We start from the raw sequence: 23,341 nt of genomic DNA, 5'->3' as shown, positions 1-23,341 counted from the left end.
CAACGATCTTTCTTACAGAAGAAATTGTCACTAACTTTATTCACAAGATTCAACAAATAGTACCACAAAAACAGCTAAAAACAATACCAATTGTGATACCTCACAAAACTAAACTGGCTACGGCTTAACGAACGTAGAAATTTTCATTCTCTTGTTCTCCTTTTCCAAGTCCTTCACACCTCTACACCTACCCTTGGTAAGCAATTGTATTCAATTAGAATTAGAGTTTGGCTGGGCGGAAGAGAAGGCCTACTGGCCTTAGCTCTGCCAGATTAAATAAATAAATAAATAAATAATAATAATAATAATAATTTATTATTATTATTATTATTATTATTACCTACCTTGCCTCCCGTTTCAGTTACCTGTCATATCATAATCTCTTCACTCGCACGCAAAATAGCCGCATACTAGTCATACCAACACATAAAACATCATCGTATTCATCATCATACACAATCTCGCTCTCGCGCTTGTGGAATACCCTACCCAGTGACATCAGAGACTGTCGGAATTTAGTAGCGTTCAAAAGCAAACTTATTATGCATTTTCTTACTGCGTAGAGTAGGTTTACTTTTTACTTATTTAATAATTTTTTTTTCTCTCTTCTTAACTTTTACAATAAACTTTCTAGCTATTATTAATCAGTTAATCTTTTAGTACTTTGATTTTTATTGTATTTGTAAATTTAATATTAATTGTAATTATAATTGTAATTGTATTCTTAATATTGTAGTTGTAATCCCTTGGTAGAGGGGAAGAGAAGGCCTGATGGCCTTATCTCTACGAGCTTAAATAAATAAATTACTTGATTGTTTTATTGTTATATTTTAAATAACTTAGTAATAAATTATTATCACAAATTATTTTATACATTTTAACTATTTTATATGTACTGATTTTAACCATGACATTGTTCGTATTCTAACCTTGTAAAGTGTTCATACATTGCAACATTCACTCTCAATGATCTGAAGATGGCAAATCATTGCCGAAGACGTTCATAGATTTAACATCGTCCTACGAGTATGCTAACTTAGTGAATAAATTTTCACTTAGCATTTGATAAGCTATCTAAAACGGCAAATACATAATATTAATTTAAATCCTTTAACAATCTTGATTACACAACTTTTAACACTGTATCACTTCGGAATATGTATTATATGACTTTCTTGTGTTAAATTTAACATAAGAAAGTCATATATTAAATCCTTTATTTAAGCTTATCGGAATCCATATAACATGCCTTTACTATATATTTTACCAGTTTTGTGAAAAAAAGTGTCATATTTTTTATTTTTGTTTAGAGGTCATTTAATATTACAGAACCACTGTACATCACTAATTTTCTTACATACTTAAAAAAATCACTATGAAATAGACATACATTCATACCTGAATTATTATCCCGAGTTATCTCGTGCACCTTGACTCCAGCTCTGGTAGTTGTCCCACTTTGATTTTCTCCTGAACTAATTACCAACTATGCTGGGTAACTTTCGGTGCTGGACCCCGGACTCATTTCACCGGCATTATCACCTTCATATCATTCAGACGCTAAATAACCTAGATGTTGATACAGCGTCGTAAAATAACCCAATAAAAAAATACCAACTTATGTTTTTTTATGGATTAATTTATGAGGTACAAGCCAGTGCTGTTATCAAGGTGTTAAATGTTGCTTGTCGTTTGATAGACTCGAAAACAGGGTTTTACGCACAGTGGCATTCCGGATAGTAGCATCTGCTCTTGTGTCGAATTTGATCAAATTATTTTCAGCATTTTGTGAACAGTTATTAGCATGCCGAATCGTCTCCTCGAATAAAATGTTGAAGAGGTCATTATCAAAGAATAATTTAAAAAATTGAGAATTATCTTTATCAGAAACAATGTTAAAACTTCAGGGAATGGGGACCTCGGAGGTGCAGAAGAAGTGGTGCCAGATGTCTTTTATTCAAACCACCGTCGAAAAGACGCGACATCAACTGATCTGAATCTATATGTTGGTCTATAACTTCGTCTTCTGATATCGATGTGTCATTTCCTAAACTTCTGCAGGAATATATTCCTGATCAAAAGTTTCGGAATCAATAACTTGATCCATCTTAACACAAGACAGCACAACAAAACACTAAACACAAACATAAACCGGCAAAACTAACTGCATCTACTCACTACAACTGTGTGTGAATGCTATATGAGCATAGAATTCCACTCGCAAGGAAGAAGTACAAAACACACCACCAGATGTAGCAATATCACTAACTTCTGTAGCCATCTAGTAAGGAAAATGTTAATGGAAGGATGAAAACGTATATATTCGGGATAATAACCCTTAGCAGCGAAAATGGGACTCAAACGAGTTAACTCGGGTTAATAAATTTTGACAGAAGTTAGCACCCGAGTTAACTCGGGTTAATAAGGAAAGTGGTTAAAATAATTACATAAGCCTATATAGGCCTAAATAAATAATAAATACGGTATTTGGAAAAAAAATATTTTGACAATCGAGATAAAGCAAAATATTATAGTTTTTGGTTACTTTTAAATAGTACTATTCAGGTAAGGGTGTTTTTAATATTCACCCCAATTTTGCTGTTGCGTCGTTGTTCTTTTGGAACAGCGATATACATATAAGTTACGAATGCTTGATGTGTGTATTACAAAAAATGATAGAGTTTAAGAATAGTAATGTATAATTTTCGGTATTTGTGTTGAACTATGTTTTCTGCCACAACGAACTTAATCCTGTACTTGTAATCTGTTGTGTCTGTGAAGCATTAGAGACAAGTAGTGTGAGTCAGGTGAAATTTGTTTCAATCTAACATTGGTCCATTGTGTGCCCAATTTCCGATGAGTGGTCAAGACCTACATATGAATCTTATGTTGACAGGTAGGCCATCCTGACTCAGCCCTGACAGAGCTTGATCCTATCCCGAGACGAGTACCTGATAAGCCCTACGGTCCTGAACCCTAAGCCCTTACTCGATCACCAACGGAAACCGATACTACCCACAAGAATTCACTCTGTGCTAATTTTACCTACAGAATTGCAATATGAAATGAGGGCGAGATGGAGAATGTTGATGGAACAAAAGAGGAGGAAAACGGAAGTACCCAGAGAAAAAAAAAACTCTGCAGTTCTGGTTTGTCCACCACAAATTCCATCGCAACCTCGCCGGAATCGAACCTCGGGCTCTTTATTATTTAGCGTCGATGTGATTGGTGATAGCGAGATGGTATTTGGTGAGATAAGGCTGAGGATCCGCCATAGATTACCTGACATTCGCCTTAAGGTTGAGAAAAACTCGGAAAAAGTCCAACCAGGTAATCAGCCCAAGTAGGGATCGAACTCACGCCAGAGCGGTTTTCGCATTCCACTACAATACTATTTGATAATAGATTTACGTTACGTATTTGAATTTCTTTACACTATTAATATTAAAAGGAATGAAATCAGATAATGTAAGATTTTGAAGTTGCTGTTCAGAAGGCATTGGTGACAGTATTTCCTGATGTGAAGGTGCTCTAAAATAATTTACATCTGGGACAAGCATGGATTCGGAAGATCTCACCATTTGGAATGCAAAATGGAGGTAATAAAGTAGGAAAATGGCTAGGTTATTTATTTTGCTTGTCAATTTTAAGGCCAATGAAGTTAGTCTTTTTGGGACTTTTATTGCTTGTAAACCAATCCATCCTGGAACTCGTGAGTTCTGTGATTATTTAGTGGGTTACTAAATCGATTAACACAACGCTTTCCCTCAAACTTTATGCGCACACGGATATGTGTAGAACGACGAACGCCTATGAATCTCTTCACTCTGCATTCAGTGCTATAACCATCTGCATAATTTTAATTTCAGTTAAGTTCTAGAAGAATGTCTAATTTATGCGTACATAATAATGAGAAGTGCCAGCACACCTCCAAGTAAGACGAAGAAAAGCCTCAAAACTTACACAAGAATGAAATTTATAAGTAAGAAGCGGAAGCAGTACAAAACCACAGTATAACCCAATATGAAATCGTAAAACTAATTTCATATAAAACAGGGTAAACAAATTAAGAGATGACAAAATAAGACACACAGATTTACAAAGTACACGCATATTTTTAAAAGCTAAATGAATGAATGAATGAATGAATGAATGAATGAAAGGGAGGGCGGGGAAACATTAAAAAGGTACGAAAAACGCTCCTTGCAAAGGGCTAGAAGAGCTCCAAGCCTGTTGGCCACTTCTCTTTCTCCGATTTTCGCCGTTTCTTGTGAAGAAACATTAGAGAACTTTGAAGGTGAAAGCCGAAAATGAACATAATAGGAGGGGTAGCCGTAGTCCTCGCAAGACAAAGGATCCGAATCCTTGCGCTGTGCGAGTGACACTCGAGTAAATTCGCCCTAGAGTACTGAAATCATCATGTTAAAGTCAAGGCTGCGATTTCAGAATGCTTGAATTAAAAATGCAGTAGGCCAATGTGTGTATAAGTGGATTTGTGTGTATATGTGCGCGTATGTGTGTGGACGCGTGCGTGTGTCTGTGCGCGCGTGTGTGCGTGTGGGTGGTGTAGAGGGGGAGATGTAGGTCCGTGATCCATTTCTTTTAGGATTCATCCCAACATTTATCTTAGCGCTTTAGGAAAACCACGGAAAACTATAGACAAGATGAGTTGTTAAATGCTATTTTTATCACACCAGTAGAGCACTGCGAAAATGGCACCTAGGTAACTTCAAAACTTCTGTGGAGATATTTATGTTTACTGAAATAATTTGAGAATTATCGTGAACTCTCTGAAATCTAAAGTTGTTACCTTTACTTACAAGAAGAATGTGTTCTATCACCCAATAACATTGAGAGGAGTCCATGTTACAGAATCTCAATCTGTTAGATATTCTGGCATCATTCTTGATCCAAACTAACATGGCAATGTCACATTTCTGAAATAGTATAAAAAATATAGACATCACATCTATAGACTGAAGCACATAATGTCACACAAATCAGCACTAGCGATACAATATAAAAGGATCATTTGCTTTTATTTTATTATCTGACCTTCCAAGGCTTGCCTATACACACAGAATAACACATAATTTACAATAATTATTGTTATACATGAATGAGCACATTACACATAAGACATAAATAATAACACTGCCCATCAATGAAAATGTTTCGGGCTCAAAAATAGCTAATTCTTATGTATTCCCACCTGCTGAATTAAAAAATCACCAAAAAAAGACGGATTAGCTCTTGATTTGGAGATAAAGTGACATTTCATTTTTTAGAGTCAGCATTTTCAGTTTGAAGGAAATTTGGGGGAATTTTGTTTTGAGAGTTGGCACACCTGTCAAATAATAAAACACAAATGTTCTTCAGCTGTTTGTAAGTTACAAACATAGATATTGTTGCTGTGACTGTGAATTTCATATTGTTTCCGCTGTAATTAATGCAGAATTTCTGGTTTGGAAGTGTTTTTAAAGTGTAAAATTTGAAAAACTGCCACGAAAATTGTGTGTTTGAAGTAGAAAATGAAGACAGTGTGGAACAAGAAGAACAACCCAACAAGCCTTTCACATCCCATGACCCTGATTTTGAGGAAAAAAGACTGAGTCAAGCGGAATTGAGTGATCTCATTAGAGACCTTGACCTGTCAAAGGAGAAGGCAGAAATTATAGGGTGTAGACCACAGCAGTGGAATCTTCTCGAACGTGATGTCAGGGTCTCACAGTACAGACAACGTCACAGGGATCTGCTTCCTTTTTTGAGAAGAAAAACAATCTTGTTTGCTGCGACATTAATGGCTTGATGAAATGTTTGAATTTGAACAATGATCCAACTGAATGAAGGCTATTCATAGACTCCTCCAGGCTTAGTCTGAAAGCTGTATTACTTCACAATGGCAACCGTCTTCCTACTATTCCTGTTGGTCATGGAGTTCACATGAAGGAGACTTATGCAAATATGACAGCCCTCTTCGACTTAATCAAATATCATGAACACGAGTGGAAAATCTGTGGTGATCTAAAAGTCATTGCTATACTCTTAGGAATGCAACTGGGGTACACAAAATATTGCTGCTTTTTATGTATGTGGGACAGCAGGGATAGGAAATCACATTATATTCAAGCAGACTGGCCTGCAAGAAATCTTAAGTCTAGCGAGAAATATGTCATTGACGAGCCTCTTGTGGACCCAAAAGATGTTCTTCTTCCACCCCTGCATATTAAGCTGGGTTTGATAAAAAAAATTTGTCACAGGTGTGAATCAAGAAGGACAGGCCTTTAAGTACGTAAGAGAGAAATTTCCGAAATTGTGATGCCAAAGTAAAGGAAGATATTTTTGTCGGGCCACAAATTCGAGAACTTGTAAAGGATCCTGCATTTGACCAAGTTTTGGAGGGGAAAGAGAAGGAAGCTTGGGAAACATTCAAGGGAGTTATTCATGGATTTTTAGGCAACAAAAGAGATGATAACTACACTCAGTTGGTGACAGTGCTCTTTCAAAAATACCATCAACTCGGATGCAACATGTCCCTTAAAATCCATTTTCTCCACTCTCACTAGACTTTTTCCCTCCTAGTTGTAGAGCTCTCAGTGATGAACACGGAGAAAGATTCCATCACGATATTTCTGTTATGGAACAAAGATATCAGGGCGGTTGGAATGAAACAATGCTTGCGGATTACTGCTGGTCTTTGCGTAGGAATGCTCCGGAACTCACTTACAAGAGGCAAGCTAAAAGACGACGATCTCATGAAGCCACCACATGATTCTCTTCAGACTTAACCATCTGCCAGGCATTCTTCCATAAATTTAGAACTCTTAGAATGTAACTGTCATTTTAAAAAATTTAAATTCACTTTCAATGTTGTTGGCATATGCAATTCTAATGTATCGTTTTCTCTTAATCCGATAAACTGAAATACTTCCACCTATTGTGTATCGCAGAAACTAGAGCTAAGAAAAAATTGTCATTGTCATATTCGTTTTTCTCAACCCAAAATTAGTAAGAAGTGACTCATGAAGTGCAGGAATCATTCAAAAAAAATTTTTTTTGTTGGCCAGTGTAATTGGACTTCGTTGAATTGCCACACGCAGCATACAATCAGGTTGCCGATGTACGGCAGTATAGAGGAGGTGAGCGACCTGCCGGTCTCATAGTAGCAGCAGTTCATGTTAAGAGATGTGACCGGTCCAAATAGATAGAGCAGCTACAGCTAATGTATACCTATGTAAGCAATTGTTTTTGCATTACTGTGGTTGGAATAGTCAAAGCTTAACATTTATTCAGTGCAGACAAGAATAATTCAATCAAACATACTACAATGAGAGTGTTGCTGTTCCAAATAATTGCCCCTGGAATACCCTTACCTCCGCAACCAGTCTTAACCCGTTGGGGAACGTGGTTGAATTCTGTTAATTATTATGCAGAACATTACAGCAAAATATTGGAGGTAATTGATAATTGGAAAGCACAGACAGATCCACTGTTGCAGCTGTAAAATCATTGCCTTCTGAACAACTATTGGAAGATTGATTGTTCATTGATTCTAATTTCAAAATCGTACCCAAAGCATCACCCTGTTAGAATCGTCTAAACTACAACTTTCAGAATCCCTCAATATAGAGGATAAAGTATCAAAAACCGTTATCCAAAATAACAATTCACTAATTTCAGAAAAAGTGAAATGTAAGTTGAGAAACATTATTGCTAAAAATTCTGCCTATTCACAACTTCGTATTATAAATGATGTACTCTCAGGTCACGACAAGACGTCTGAAGTTGGTGTACTAAAAAGTAGTGACTTTCCGTTCTTCAAATATGCACGTATTACATCGTGTGATGTTGAACGTACATTCCCAATATAAAAACTGTTTTAAGTGACCATCGGAGGAGATTACTTTGCAGTCGCTCAAAATGTACGTAACTCTTCACTGCAATGCACATGTTTAAGAACGATGTATCTTACATTACATTTTAAGAGTTAATATATCTCACTATAAAATAATTGTGTATTTACATGTTTAGACATTTCTTACTTCAATGATCATTCATTATATTTCTTGAATGCAGGATACAGGTTTTATTGTAACCGCAGTATACTGCTCAGTGTTTACATCAGAGGCATACTCCATCCTTTGCACGCCCCCTTCCCATACAGTCTATACCGCGTGCGCAGTAAACCTTACGATTCTCGTGGCAATTCCACGAAGTCTAGTAATAATTATTGCAGATAAAAACACATATTGTCAATCACAAATAGGTCTATATAATTTTAACATTTATGTAGATTGTTTACCACATAGATGGCTTTTTGAAATGACAACTGGGTGTTTAATTATGTTTTGAACGATTTCGTCATGAATCCTGAATATCTTTCCTAATTTTTTATTTCCCTTTACACGTCACAAATATTTAAGGACTATTCCTCGGAATCCCAACAGCAGACCTGTTACTGTGATATTCTGGACGTTGTATTTGTTGCGGAAGTAAGGAATTTTTGACTCGTATGTTTCTTTTTTCTCTTTATAAACATCCTTAGGTGGTGCTTTGGACTGTTCAAAGCGAATTGTAGGGTCGATTACTTCTGCTACTGATTTTTTCCTATTGATGGCGATAATGTCAATGCTCTGTACACTATCTTGATCAGCCAAACAATGAACTTCTTTATAAAATTCCAAACCTTCGTTTCGGAGAGCAGCAGCAGGAAGGGAACGGATGATATGTCGTTTTATTATCAAGAATTCTCCCTGAGGACACCTCCCAAGCACATGAGGTAGGGATTCAAACTCAATTAATCAGACCCATCTGGCAATATGGCTGTTCAGTTTGAAGTTCTGCTTCTCACAGCCAAATTAAGAGAATACAAACCATTCAAAATCGGTGTATAAGATTAATAACAGGCGCACCCTGATATGAGTCATTCCACGTTAAATCGCACAAAATTATACAAATTTTGACCTTTATATTTTGTATTGCGTTTATATTTTTTTTACCAACTCTATGGATCTAATAAACCAACAAGTGTATTTTTATTTCATCCTAAGTTCACATGTTTTTAAAATATTGCATATTAAAATTCGTTAAAAATGTCGCACAATGCAACATTTAAAGCGTCATATTTCTGAGGATATTGATGTTAAAAATTTTTGAAAAAAAAAAATGCATTTAAAAGCTTAAAGTACTGTATTTTGTTAAATATTTACTAACTAATTTTAATATAATTATTACAAATAGTTTTTTATGATTCAATTTTTAAAAGTTAGATATCAATGTGAAATAGCCGTATTGAAAACCTAAAAAAATGCTTGCTAGGTGCACCGAAATATTCTTAATAATTCCAGAAAAAATCACAATGGGATCTCTAATAGTTTAATGGAAATTTAATTACTTACGACACAATGTGTGGCGGTCGGTGCAGCAGCAGTGGACGGGAAGCGTTGAAGCGCGCTGGGAGGTTTATCGGCGCTGGATGATCGAATGAACGTTGCAGCATTACACCCAGTACGGATCAAGTCACTCAAGGAAACACTGCTAATTTACTGTTTATGATATCTTCAAATATTTGTACATTATGCTTTTTAAACGTTTGTTTTCATTCACACTACACTTGAAATTTTCATTCGCCTACTTTCTTTCTCGAAAGAAAATTGTTTTACTAAATATTCAGTATTTGACAACAGAATGAAAGAATGTAATTTTAATGTGCCAGTTATTGGTTTTAGATTGTATGTAGCCTGCAAATTTTCAGTGTGGTTTTTGTGCTTATTCAATGGACAATGATACGTTAGAAATGTTTTTTGTGACCAATCAAACATTTTGTTTGTGTTGTTATAGGATCTTGTATAGGCTGGCTTTCGTGGAAAGTCTTTTAACAGTTCCTCCAATGCCATCACATGGATCTTTACCATGCGACGTTGCAACGAAGTGTCATTCAGTGCTAATTCCATAATCGTCTTCATGTAAGCAATTATTTTTAAATTCTTTTTGTTTTTGTATTGTGAACTTGATCCATCGGAAAAGTAGATTATTTTTTTCATATCATTGAATTCTTGCTTTAAGAAATTGATTGCTTCCGATTTAAAAAAAGTGAAAGGAATCGGTGTCATGCTTTCTGAGATGAGAAGAATACTTCTGTGACGAATTTCTGTATCTTCTTTGAAATATACTGCGAAAGTATGTATTGTGGCTTAGCATTTGTTCCAATGCATACCTTGTACTGACTCTTGTATTACAAATGAATAATTTTCAGAAAAGTCTGCAATAACTATGTGATTTTCAGGTTGTACATTTTCTTTGTATTCCGTCAAAAATAATATATGGCTGACTTTTGAAGGGATGACTATGCATTTTATACATGGAAAAACTTTACTTGATAGGGAGTCTTTTACTTTTTTTTAGCTTTTCACGGGGGTACCGTATCGTTTTTGTTGTAGTTTTCTTTCCTTGAGAGGAGATTCTATTAACATCAGACTCTTGTTTAATTCCTCAATAATACTGATTTCTAGCATTGTATCCATATAACTGCTAGAAGAAGAACTGGAATAATCACTTTCTCTGTCCGCACTTCCATTTTATTCATGTTTATTAATATCACAAGAACTACCGGCTTCACATATAACTTCACCTGACTTATTCAGAAGTTGACAGATTTTTTTACGGAACTAATAACATATTCGCACATACAAAGATTCCTTTGAATTGAGTTTTATCAATAAATCGCGACTTACGCGTCTTAGTGTACTTTTCTTTTTAAAAGCGTGATTAGGAAGGGCAAATGGATTTAAACACTTGTTATATATTACGCGATCTTTGCTGTCACTGATGTTGTATAGAAGTCACACCACTCCATAATATTCAAACCCTGACTGATTATTTTTCTCTTCTATATTTTGTCTCCTGCTATGTGTTTATTGCCATAAAGTTTACTGCCTTACCCAGCCTTGCTATCTTTAAACACTTGGCTATATTACAGTATAAACATACATCATTGTGAAGGGCTCCCCCTCTTAGCTGAGCGAGAATAATAAAAGAACTTTAGATAAGATATTTACTGTTCCTTAAGGTATTAGTCTTTTGATGAATGAATGCATTTGTTTGAGACATCAGTTATATGCAGTGGGGGAGTTCATAAAACTTTCCGCGGGAGGCCTTCTAGCCTACTGCCGCAAGCGGTTCATTAGCTGGGAACCTCGAGCGCGTGCATGCCCCTGGAAAATAAATTGTTACAAATGTATGTGTGCAGATCCCACATTTCTAAATGCAGTAGTTTATAGATAATACATCTGGGAACAAGCCTATATTTTTCAGATTTTTAACTGGGCTATTTAATATAGTAATTTTGCTTTGAAAAATAAATTATTAAAAAATTAGGCCAAATTTTAAATTTATTTGTGATAGGCCTAAAGTAATAAAAAGTGTTGTATTTAGTCTTTCAAATGCGCCAAACCGCAAATCTCAATTATATGTAGACACAGAATTCCAAGTGAGTTTATGTAACAGTGCGCGCATAATTTGCGTAATTTCAAATAGTCATAACTACACAAATAACTAATAATTGTGGAAATAAAACAATACGGGTCTCCTTATTTGATGTCTGGAATTTATGAAAAAAAAAATTCGACCATTTACGAGAAGGTCGTGTTTTATTGCTGTGTGATTTGACGTGGAATGACTCATATGTGCGAAACCCTACACTGCATTCTGGTTTAGAATTTCCGGAGATGACCACAATCTTCTGTTACAGAAGACTACAAGTTCTTTCGATGACCATGAAAATCCTCTAATCCGCAAAATTCCAGAAAATCTCACACCAGCTCTACCATTTCGAAGATAAAAAAGGAAAAGACACACAGATTTAATATTGTAAAACTGTTGTAAAATTGCTTTAATGTCGGGATCATCACAGGATGGCTCCCCGAATATGTGTTCCATATGTTTTGTTTTCATTATATTATAAGCGCTCAACTGTAATGTATATTTTATGCAATACATTTTTCTTAAAAAAAAAACACCAGCAGGGACTATGTGTAGAATTTTGTAAAACATACGGAGAGTCTACTGCAAAAAGGGGAAATGTCGTAAATTTGTGAAAAATGAGATGAAGGTTCAGTACTATACATCAAAGGGAGTAGAATATAATACACTTTGTTGTACTGCAAGAAAGACGGTAGTTCCAGATCTACATCGTGTTAACGAATTGGTATACAGCACAAAAAATGGGAATGTCAGAGCGAAACAGCATAAAAAAGGGGAATCTCATGGCATTACTATATGATGCGACTAAGGACTCATTTGTTTACGACAATTATTTGTTCGTAGTGATGTTTAGGCATTTTCTGTTGTGTAATTTGTTATTTTTTTAAGTTTAAAATCACGTCTAATTATGGCATCTACGGAAGACAGTGAAAGAGAGTGCAGCGGTCTGAAGAAAATAAACACGGGTACAAGGAAATATACAGTTAGGTAGAAGTAGTGGTGTAATGAAAACGTTGAAGTTATCAACGCATGAAACTGGACCAGACTGCAAGTGCAAACGTTATCGTTGTTTTGAGGTCATTCCGCAACAAGAAATTAAACGCATTATTAAAGACTTCAACGCTTTGGGATCTGTGGATGAACAAAACGCATAGGGCTATCTATGTAGATTAATAACTGTTCATTCGATTCAGAATCGTACACCACGAAACCCAGAAGAAAATTCTTTATTCCATGGTAAGTCTTATTCATACAGAGTGAGGAGATTCGTCGAAGAAGATGGTACCAAAGGAATTTCTGTATGCTATAAGGCATTCAGAATCTACAAAAAAGCTGTAAAAATACTGGCACACCACCTAAAGATCGGCGAGGCAAATATGATCACAAACATAGCAGAAAACCAAAAGATGTCGCACACAGTGTGGTCAAACATATCAACTCATTCAAGGGACGGCAGAGTCATTACAGTAGAGAGAAAAGTGAGAGAGTTTATCTACCGGCTACACTAAATATTGATAAAATGTATGAAATGTACAAATTAGAAAAACTGCTTCCTGTTTAATATGAATATTACAAAAAGATCTTCAATACGAGATTTAATATCGCATTTGCCTATCTACTCTGCGATACATGCAGCGTATATGAAAAGTACCAGGCTAATGCCTCCTGCCTGAGAAGCTTCATTACGGCAATAAATATAACTTTTACTTTTAAACTTTTCTAAGAGGTGATATCAGGCACTGGAATGCTTTACCTGCGACCTTACTAAAGGCTTTACCAATAACCAAAAATGTATTTAAAATAGGCTTAAGGACTTTACTAATAGACGGTAGTATATTATACACATTATTTAAAGGGTGTAATTGATATTTTGTTATTTGAAGTGTTGTATCAGTGAAGAAGTGTGCTGTTTCAGTGAAGTGTGAAGTGTGTTGTCAGTGAAGTGTGTTATGTAAGTGAAGTATGTTTCTGTCAGTGAAGCGTTACAGTTTATAGTGACAGTGCAAAGTATTTGAACAGTGAAATGTTTTTGAAGTGTTAGTGAAATCAGGATAGAATCAGCGAAATGTTTCATAGTTCCAGTGCAGTGATTGAGTTGTCAGCGAAATGAGTGTACTGCTGAAAGGTAGGGCCTACTTGTGCAGGTAAGAACATACCATACTCGTGGGTTTTAGTTCGAACTCAGGGTTAAGATACAAATTAGATTTACTTTAAATGTTATTTTAAGTGATCGTGCTTCATTTAATTTCGAATGCTCGCTGTTATTATTATTATTATTATTATTATTATTATTATTATTACTATTATTATTATTAATTTATTATTAATTGTAGTTATTATTAAGTGTGTTTATTATTGTCATTTGCAGTGTGAATACACACACACATACATACATACATACATACATACATACATACATACATACATACATACATACATACATACATACATACATACATACAGGTAGTGATACCAATAATAGTTCATTTTATTTCAGATGTGTTACCAATTTCATGAGATAAATTCAAAGATTTGCAACATCTCGAGCAGTTTTCTTATGCAGATTTAAGGGAATATTACAACACTTCTTCTTCAGTGTGAACTAATATAGAGTAAACAGATCTTTGTAAGATTATTACCATTCCTCCTTTTTGTTATTTATTCTTTGCATTAATGGTTGACATTCCTCTTTTTTGTCATTTATTGTTTGCATTATCGATGAAAAATTATTCTGATAACAAGGATTGGTTAGCAGGAGCCACAGTTTACTAAATATCATACCTGTAATATGTGTTGAGTTGTATAACAAAGAAATACACGAGTTGTATTTCCTCAATGTCCTGTGATATGGTTTCAAAGTTTAAATTTCATTTCCTGCAAAATGAAAGAAATTTGTCATTCCCCCTTTTTGCAGTGAACTCTTCATATAGGCTTACACTCAGTCTTATGTTTGTATAAATAAGAGAGGGAAACTTTTCTCCCCTTATTTTCTCACACAATGCCTGCAGAATTTTTGGGAATCCATATAGTATCTTGGTTTTTAAATTTCATTATGTTATACATCTGTTTTCCCCAATTTTCATATCTCAAATCAGACTAACAAGTAAGTAAATGTTTGTTCTGCTTACTAAGCCGCTCAGTACTAGACGATGTCGGCGCTCGGCTATTAGCACTGATTCCAACAATTATACAATTCTGTAGCCTAATTCCATCTACTCTGAAAACTACGGAAATGGAATTTCTTGGATCAATAATGGGTTACAATAAACTTAGCAAAAAAGTAGCTAGAGATATACGAAAAGTACTGTAAGTCTATAACTAAATGGAATCGAAATAAAATATATAGACTAGACGAATGAAGTTTAATACCTAAAGCAATTTACTTGTGTTGTACAGTGCTTGCATTTATACGTGATCCTGTTCGTAAAAGTCTTATACAATCCGTCACTGAAGAATTCTTACTTCCTGTGTACTCGTCTCAGTCGGGGAAGGTGGAGTGGGGAGTTAAGAGGAAATCTGCATGCCTCAATTGAGATGATAATGCCCAGGCCTAGCGTAGAACTTCCGCTGCACAGCAAGTCGCGCGAGGGGAACAATCACATCTACAGAGTATTCTCTCCTCCACTAACTCGCCCTCTCCTTACTAGCATTGAAATGGTATCAGGTCTAAATACAAACACTGTAGTGAGAATGATAGAGCGTTCTTTTGAGAGATATGACATATTTATGTCTCTGCGGCGACAAAAAGAACTACAGCTTCGGATACATTCGGTACCGTTACACGCAATTGCATGAAAAAGTAATTAATTCTGTAGTTATTGTCATTACAGTCCGCGGATGGTGCTCAAGCACTCTTTTTAAGACACCTATTATCAATAGTTGTATTAATTTATATGTACTACGATGTATTGCCACTTGTGATATACTACAACTTCTTTACTACCATAACAAAACAAAGGTTTTCGAAACAATTCAGCGTATGAAAAGTAGGCCTTTAATAACTTTACAGCATAATATAGTACTTCACGACCTAGTAGATTATTTACTTACTTACAAAAGATTTTTAAGGAACTCGGAGGTTCATTGCCGCCCTCACATAAGCACACAACCGGTCCCTATCCTGAGCAAAATTAATCCAGTCTCTGTCATCATATCTCACCTCCCTCAAATACAATTTTAATATTATTCTCCCATCTACGTCTCGACCTCTCCAAAGGTCTTTTACCCTCCGGCCTTCCAACTAACACTCTATATGCATTTCTGGATTCGCCCATACGTGCTGCATGCACTGGCCATCTCAAACGTTTGGATTTAATGTTCCTCATTATGTCAGGGGAAGAATACAATGCGTGCAGTTCTGAGTTGTATAATTGTCTTCATTCTCCTATAATTTCACCCTCTCATCTCCAAATATTTTCTTAAGCACCTTATTCTCGAACACCCTTAACCTCTGTTCCTCTCTCAAAGTGAGAGTCCAAGTTTCACTATCATACAAAACAACCGGTAATATAACTGTTTCATAAAATCTAATTTTCAGCTTTTTCGAGAGCAGACCGATGATAAAAGCTTCTCAAACGAATAATAGTAGACATTTTCAATGCGTAGATTATATAATATTAATGTTTTCGTAATAGCATTCTATTTCTATGGGGACAAGACTTTTTTTTTGCTGTAATATTATTTACCTATGTCACTTTTCTTTAAAGTGGAACCTAGCTATATGCAGATTCGCAAAGATCCAGAGCACGAGCCACAGGCGAGTACTGAAGCTATAGGAGTGCAAATAGTCCACGCCACACACATGTTTCATGCTCATAATTGTATTTATTACCATAACGAAAGTCCTCTGATTGAAGTTCTGGGTGATGCAATTATTATCAGGTTTCACTTCTCACTTGACGATAGGCCTATATGTATCAGAGGAATAACAATATTTGTTGCATACATCTTAAGTCTGATTAGTGAACTATGTCGTTAGCGATAACTTATATGCAATGGAGCGTGAAAAGAACTGGCCACCCCTCCTCATTATCTCCTGACTGAGTTGCCCCATGAGTGATGTCTTATTGATGTCACGAGGATCGAGACAGGCTTCGGACTGTAGACTAAACATACACACCGTAACGAAAAGACTTGTCACCATAGAAATAAAATACTATTACCATTGATTTTAGTAGGCCATGAAGAGTAAAATGAAGTTATTTTTTGTACACCAACATTTATAAGCAGTCCTTATTTTTAGTCAAAATCGTACAAATTATTGCACCAGTGCCATAAGACACTACAACGCCAACTAAAACGTAACTTGTGACTAATATTGTTGTTTGTTCTTTATTCATTTGTCCGAAGACAGATAGGAACCTCTTAAGTGAGGCCAATAAGACATCACTCATGAAGCAACTAAGCCAGAAGGTAGTGGAATAGGGTGGCCAGTTCCATTGTCCCTCCATTGCATACATCGCTGATTAGTAACATATTTCACTAATCAGATTTAAGACGTATATAAACAATTGTTCTTTCTCTGACATATCGTCAAGCGAGATGTACTGTCTGATAACAGATATATGTATACAGGGTGTAACGAAAAGGTATGTCAAAATTTTAGAGAAATATTTCTCACATATGGAGGATGAAAATATATTACATATACATAGGTCCGGAAACGCCGCTTTATTTCCGCGTTAGAGCTCATTTTCTACTACTTTGCGTACATATCATGGGAAACACACAAGATCATATCATATGAAACTCTGAGTTACAAGAAGTGTTTAAATTGTTCTCCATTAGCACGGATACATGCATCAACCCGCCGTCGCTTTGCAATCTGAGACGCTGATGTATTCCTAGAGAATGTCGTATTGTTTCGCAGCCTTCCACAATACTATAGCGAATACTCTCTACATCTTGTACCGGGATTTAATAAACAAGAGCTTTCAAATGCCCCCATAAGTAAAAGTCTAATGCATACCTGCACAAACAGCGCTCAACGAGCGCGCGCGCTCCTTCAGAGCGGGAGCGCTCCTTCTGAGCGGGAGAGCTGTGTTTACAGCTCGCCGAAACGGAGAGGAAGATACCTCAGAATGACATAGACTTGCTATAGGTAGAGGAGAGGGAAACGACCACTCAGCTATCTAGTGGAGTACAGTATGTAGGCCTATTCTCAGTAACTGTTTCACGTTGCTTACCTACTGCTACAGTACAGTATGGAGGAATCTAAAAGACGTAACATAACATTTAACGATTTACAGCTCGAACTTATTGATCTTCAATGTGACCTAAGGGCTAAAGATTCTTTGAATACTACTACTACTAGCCTGGTTGAGTTTTACAAGACTAAACATTAGCAATAATATTCACGACTACACAGGCTGGCTGTGACAATGATTGCTATATTTGGCTCAACATTTATATTTGTGAGCAACTATTTTCTATAATCAACTTTAATAAAAGCTGGCATCGAACATCTGTAACTGATGTTTCATTACGATCAGTAGGCTACTGTTTCTTTCAGCTGCCAACAGCATAAAAATCCGTTTTCATGTACTGATAAATAAAAATATAACAAAATGATATTGTACATTTAAGCAGCTATAGAATTTCTATTATTTCTGTGAAATAAATATTTCTTTATTAATTAAAGATAGTTTTGCAAACACTGAACATGAATTCATTTCATAAACACTCGTAATAGTACTTCCATTTGTGTATATTCTGTACGAGACCACCCCTTCTTTCAGTCCACCCTTATACAGAGCGCAGCTAATATCTGCATTCCGCTCATGAGCTGTCAGCCGGCTCGAAGAGCGCAAACCTTGCGCAGGCGTGGTCTAGTGGGTAAGTCCGGAGAGAGAGGAGACCAGGGCGTAAAAAGAGCAACTGCGCGTGAAGTAAATAACGTCACACACAGCTCTTTAATTTGAGAACACCAAATAGCTACCTTCACGTGAGAAATATTGAATAGTTCAATGAATTATGGACAATTCAACATGCAAAAAGAGAAGAATAACTAAGCAAACTTGGATATTCCAACCATTTGCCTTATCACCAAAGGAGATTTTAACGTAAAACAATGTGTCCAAAGAATTGCGAGAATCAATAGGCCTAGATTTGATTTATACCAAAGAATAAGCAAGTTTTTTTTAATTTATTTATTTAAATTCAAATATACAGAATAAAGAAATATAATTACAAAACAAACAAAGAGAAATACAAATAAAATAATACAAGCAATATAAAAAGAAGATGCAGTAGTATTAACAAAATTTGAGACCGAATGAGCAGCGCTCGTGCTCGGTCGCAGTTCAGATATAATATTAAAATAAAAAATAATAATATAAATAAATAAGTAAAATAAAATAGGAACTAAAATATAATTACAGTGGCAATGGAATTATATAATATAATATTAACACTAGAGAAGAATAATATCGCACGTGAAAAGTAGGATTAATATATATTTCAAAATTATAGAATACAAATATAATATAAGTTGATTAATTCATACACAGGCTAGGCTATAAATTTATTTAATCAAATTGAAGATATTAACACGTTTCTAATTTTCTTGTTATATGTTAGTGGGTTACATGTTAGAAATTCTGGGTGTAATTTAGTTAAAGCATTGTACAACCGAGGGCCAAAATTTATGCTATGCTTTAGACAAGCAGATGTGAAACATTTAGGTTCTACTAATGTTGAATTAATATTTCGTCTTGTGTCATAATTGTGTGTCTGTAATACAAACTTATTACGATTTTTATGATAAAATTTTAACAGCGTATACTTATAAACTTGTTCACTATTAAATACATTAAATTCAGAATAAATTAATTTAGTTGGATAATCGAAACGTTTCTTCAAACAAATTTTAATCATTCGTTTTTGTAGTAAATTTAACGGACTAAGATTAATTTTTGTACTTCCACCCCAAACAATTATACCATATTGAATGATAGACTGAATAATGGCCAAATAAACATTTCGTAAAACTCTAATAGGTAAGTAGCATCGAAGATTAACGATTTTATAAATTGTTTTACGAAGCCTCTTACAAAGATAAGTAATGTGATGAGGCCATTTTAAATTCTGATCAATAATGATACCCAGATATTTGACATACGTGGCTTCTTTCAAAGGCGGACATTTACAACTTTTGGGATCTAAACAATTTTCACTGTGTATTATTATATTTATCGCTAAATTTTAAATTTTGAACACTGGCAGCTGTTAACGAAAAAGGAACTAAAGTTGATTTAGATATATTTAAAGAAAGGAAGTTGGAATTAAGCCATTTTTTAACAATGTTAGCACCTATATTAGCATTTCTATATGCTTCCTGCCAAGAAAAACCACTGAAAATAACTACTGTATCATCCGCATATGAATATATAGATCCATTAAATTTTTCTAAATTTATATTTAGCAGCTCATTAACATATATTAGAAATAAAATAGGTCCCAAAATTGTTCCTTGCGGTACACCTATATCAATATATTTGTATTCACTAAATTGATCTTCAATTTTGGCCACTTGCCTTTTGTTACTAAAATATGATTGGAATAATTTTAAAACTATACCTCTAACTCCAATAGTATGTAGTTTGTCCAAAAGTAAATTATGATTGATAGTGTCAAAAGCTTTCAGTAGATCCAAGAAAATACCCAAACATTTGTTTCCGATATCTAGTTCATTGATAATTTTTCCAGTAACATTAATAAGAGCATCATCAGTAGAAATATTATTGCGGAAACCAAACTGATTTTTAGAGAGGATTTTATGTTTTTCTAAATAATTTATTAATCAATTCTTTAAACATTTTTCAAGCAATTTGGAAAATGTTGGAAGTAAAGATATAGGTCTATAGTTATTTAAATTATTTTTATCTCCAGATTTGTATATTGGAATTACTATGACACATTTCAAAACATCTGGGAATAAACCTTGCACAAAACATAAGTTAAAAATATGAACCATGGGTTTTTAATATATATTTGATAATAATTTTGAAAGTATTATTCTTAATTCCATCCATACCAGGAGCAACATTATTTTTTAACTTCTTAACCAAAATAATAATTTCATCTTCAGTTACAGTTAATAGAAACATGGAGGAAGCTAAATGTTCATCTTGTGTCTCATTTTGTAGAGAAGAGTTAAAATTTGACTTATTAATGTTAGAAGTAACTTTGTGTCCTATCTCTGAAAAATAATTATTAAATTCGTTTGCAATCTCTTTTCTGCAATTTAATATTTCACCCTTATCGTTTTTTAACTCCTTGATTGGCTGTTTATTTTGTACATTTACATCTGTAGCTTCATTTATAACTTGCCAGAATTTGTTAGGTTCATTTTTGTATCTATCAAATTTGGATTCATAATATTTAATTTTCGTTTTTCGAATGATAAGAGTTAACATATTTCTATATGCTTTGTAGTAAGTTTTTAGTTGTACGTTACTTGGATTCTTTTTAACTTTTAAAGCAAGTTTGTCTCTTGTGCGAATAGAATTAATAATGCCGGCCGTGATCCAGGGGTTTATTTTCTTGGATTTATTAGAAATTTTCTGATTACTGTTTATAATAGTATGTTTATCTATATACTTTATGATTAAATTGTAGAAAATTTGAAAACAGGCATTGGCATCATTACAATTATAGACCGATTCCCAGGTTTCTTTTAGAAAATCTGTAATCAAATCAGGATAATTAATTTGTTGCATATTTTGTGATGAGAGAGTAACAGACGGCGTGGAATTGTATTCATTGTTAGACATTTTTAATAAACTAAAAACAATATAGTGATCGGTAATAGCACTAGATAGAACGCCAGGTATGAAGCTATAATTATTTTGAGTTTTTAGAAATATATGGTCAATGCATGTGCCAGAAATTATTGAAGGCCTAGTGATGGCATTTAAATAATTTACAAAACCATATTCATGGAGAACATTTATATATTTACTGCCAATTAAATCTATACTATTTTCTAATATGTCTATGAGGCTGTGTAACTGTTTCGTCATAATTGCTTACATATTTCTTTGAACATAATTTTAAAACTACTCATAGCCTATTGTCTTATTTTGTACGTATACTGTTCTGGATTTCTTTAGGTAAGATATTAGACACTGGCTCTTCCGCAGCACTGTGTATCAACGTATCATCAGAAATCTACAGTTCATGTTCGATTTTCTGATAAACCAGTTATTAAATACAATAATGATGTATTAATTTTTAAATCGACTTATCAATTTAATATTAACATTTGTTAATACATGTTAAATATAAAATAATATATGAACGTTTTCGCCTATTGTACAGCACCATTAGATACAATTCGCTTTTACGATATCTAAATTACATAGTGGAATCTTTGTTTACTCTTACAGTAAACCATTAAATTGGTGTTATAATAATAGGTAATAATGACTCACGAGTTTTATGTACCGTACTTGAGTGGAAAAAATTTTAAGTTGTTTACATTTAGATAAGTAATTATTTTACGAAATATGACAAATATAAAATGAAGATATAAATTGCATCAATAAAGCTTAACGTAAATTGAGGTATATATTACAAACAAATAATATATTTAAACACAAAGTTTGATAAATGTATTTGTATTTAAAATTATAATAATTTAAAATACATATGTAACGTGAAACCGTTGTAACATGAGTTTTATGTATTTCAATACTAAGTAGAACATAATTAGTTATCCAAATGTAGACTTATTTATAACTTGGAACAAAATTTTTCCACTCAAGTACATATACATAAAACTTGTGGGTCATTATTGCTTATTATTTCGATACCAATTTTATGGTTTACTATAAGAGTGAACAAAGATTCCACTATGTAATTTAGATATCGTAAAATCAAATTATATCCGATGATGCCGTAAAAGGCGAAAACGTTCATACATTATATTAATATTTAACATTATTACCAAATGTTAATATTAAATTGATAAGTCGTAAGATTGAAAAATTCAAACATACCTCTCTATTAACATCAGAAATCTAATTTTCGCTGTTCAGAAATAGCTAATTCAGACACTAGATTTATGAATATGTTTACTTGCATAACAATAAAGCTATTGTTGCCATAATATATAGGCCCTAAAGTATTAATTAAATATGGAATATTACTCATATAGTCCTGAATTTTAATTTTGCAAAAAAAAAAAAAAGTTTTATACTATAGCTGTCGGGGATACACAACAATATGATACCAGTGTCCGAAAAAAAGTTAATTATTCAGGCATACACGATGTGGAAGTAAACTTTATTTTTTAAATGGCAGCCTATTCTAAGGTTTACATATTCCGAGTTTGATTAAATGTTACGTAAGAATGTCTAGAAATTTTAATAATTCACCAATTTCGTGTCTTTTAACTATATATCAAACTTGTTTCATGGACTTAAAACCTGAGGCAAATAAGTATGTAAAGATATTCAGCTCAAAAATTGAGCCTTGTACGCCGAACCTTGATGGAAGCAACGAGCCCTAACACAGTCTCGCCATCTAGATTATACTAGGAAGGTAGGAAGATCACCTAGTAGTCCATGGGGAGTCCGGAGTTGTAATATATATATTTGGTTTGGTAGCTTGGGACCCGTTGGGAGGTACATAATGGAAATATATTGTAACTTAGTGGAATGGTTCCTCTTCTCGTTTACTGGTTCGGTATTGTAAAGTGCTGCACAGAATTATATTTTATAATTCTTAGAAGCCGGTATTATAATTTCTAGCCTCTCCACTTGAGCACAGTTTTACGTGAATTCTGGAAGGTTCTGTGCTGGATTGGTTATCATTAGTCTTTAGTCCTTATCAGTTCTGATCATTTTCAATTATTTAT

The sequence above is a fragment of the Periplaneta americana genome, chromosome 16 (assembly GCF_040183065.1).
Source record: "Periplaneta americana isolate PAMFEO1 chromosome 16, P.americana_PAMFEO1_priV1, whole genome shotgun sequence".
NCBI lineage: Eukaryota > Metazoa > Arthropoda > Insecta > Blattodea > Blattidae > Periplaneta > Periplaneta americana.
The sequence above is the reverse complement of the archived record's forward strand: the minus strand, read 5'-3'. Positions refer to the sequence as shown.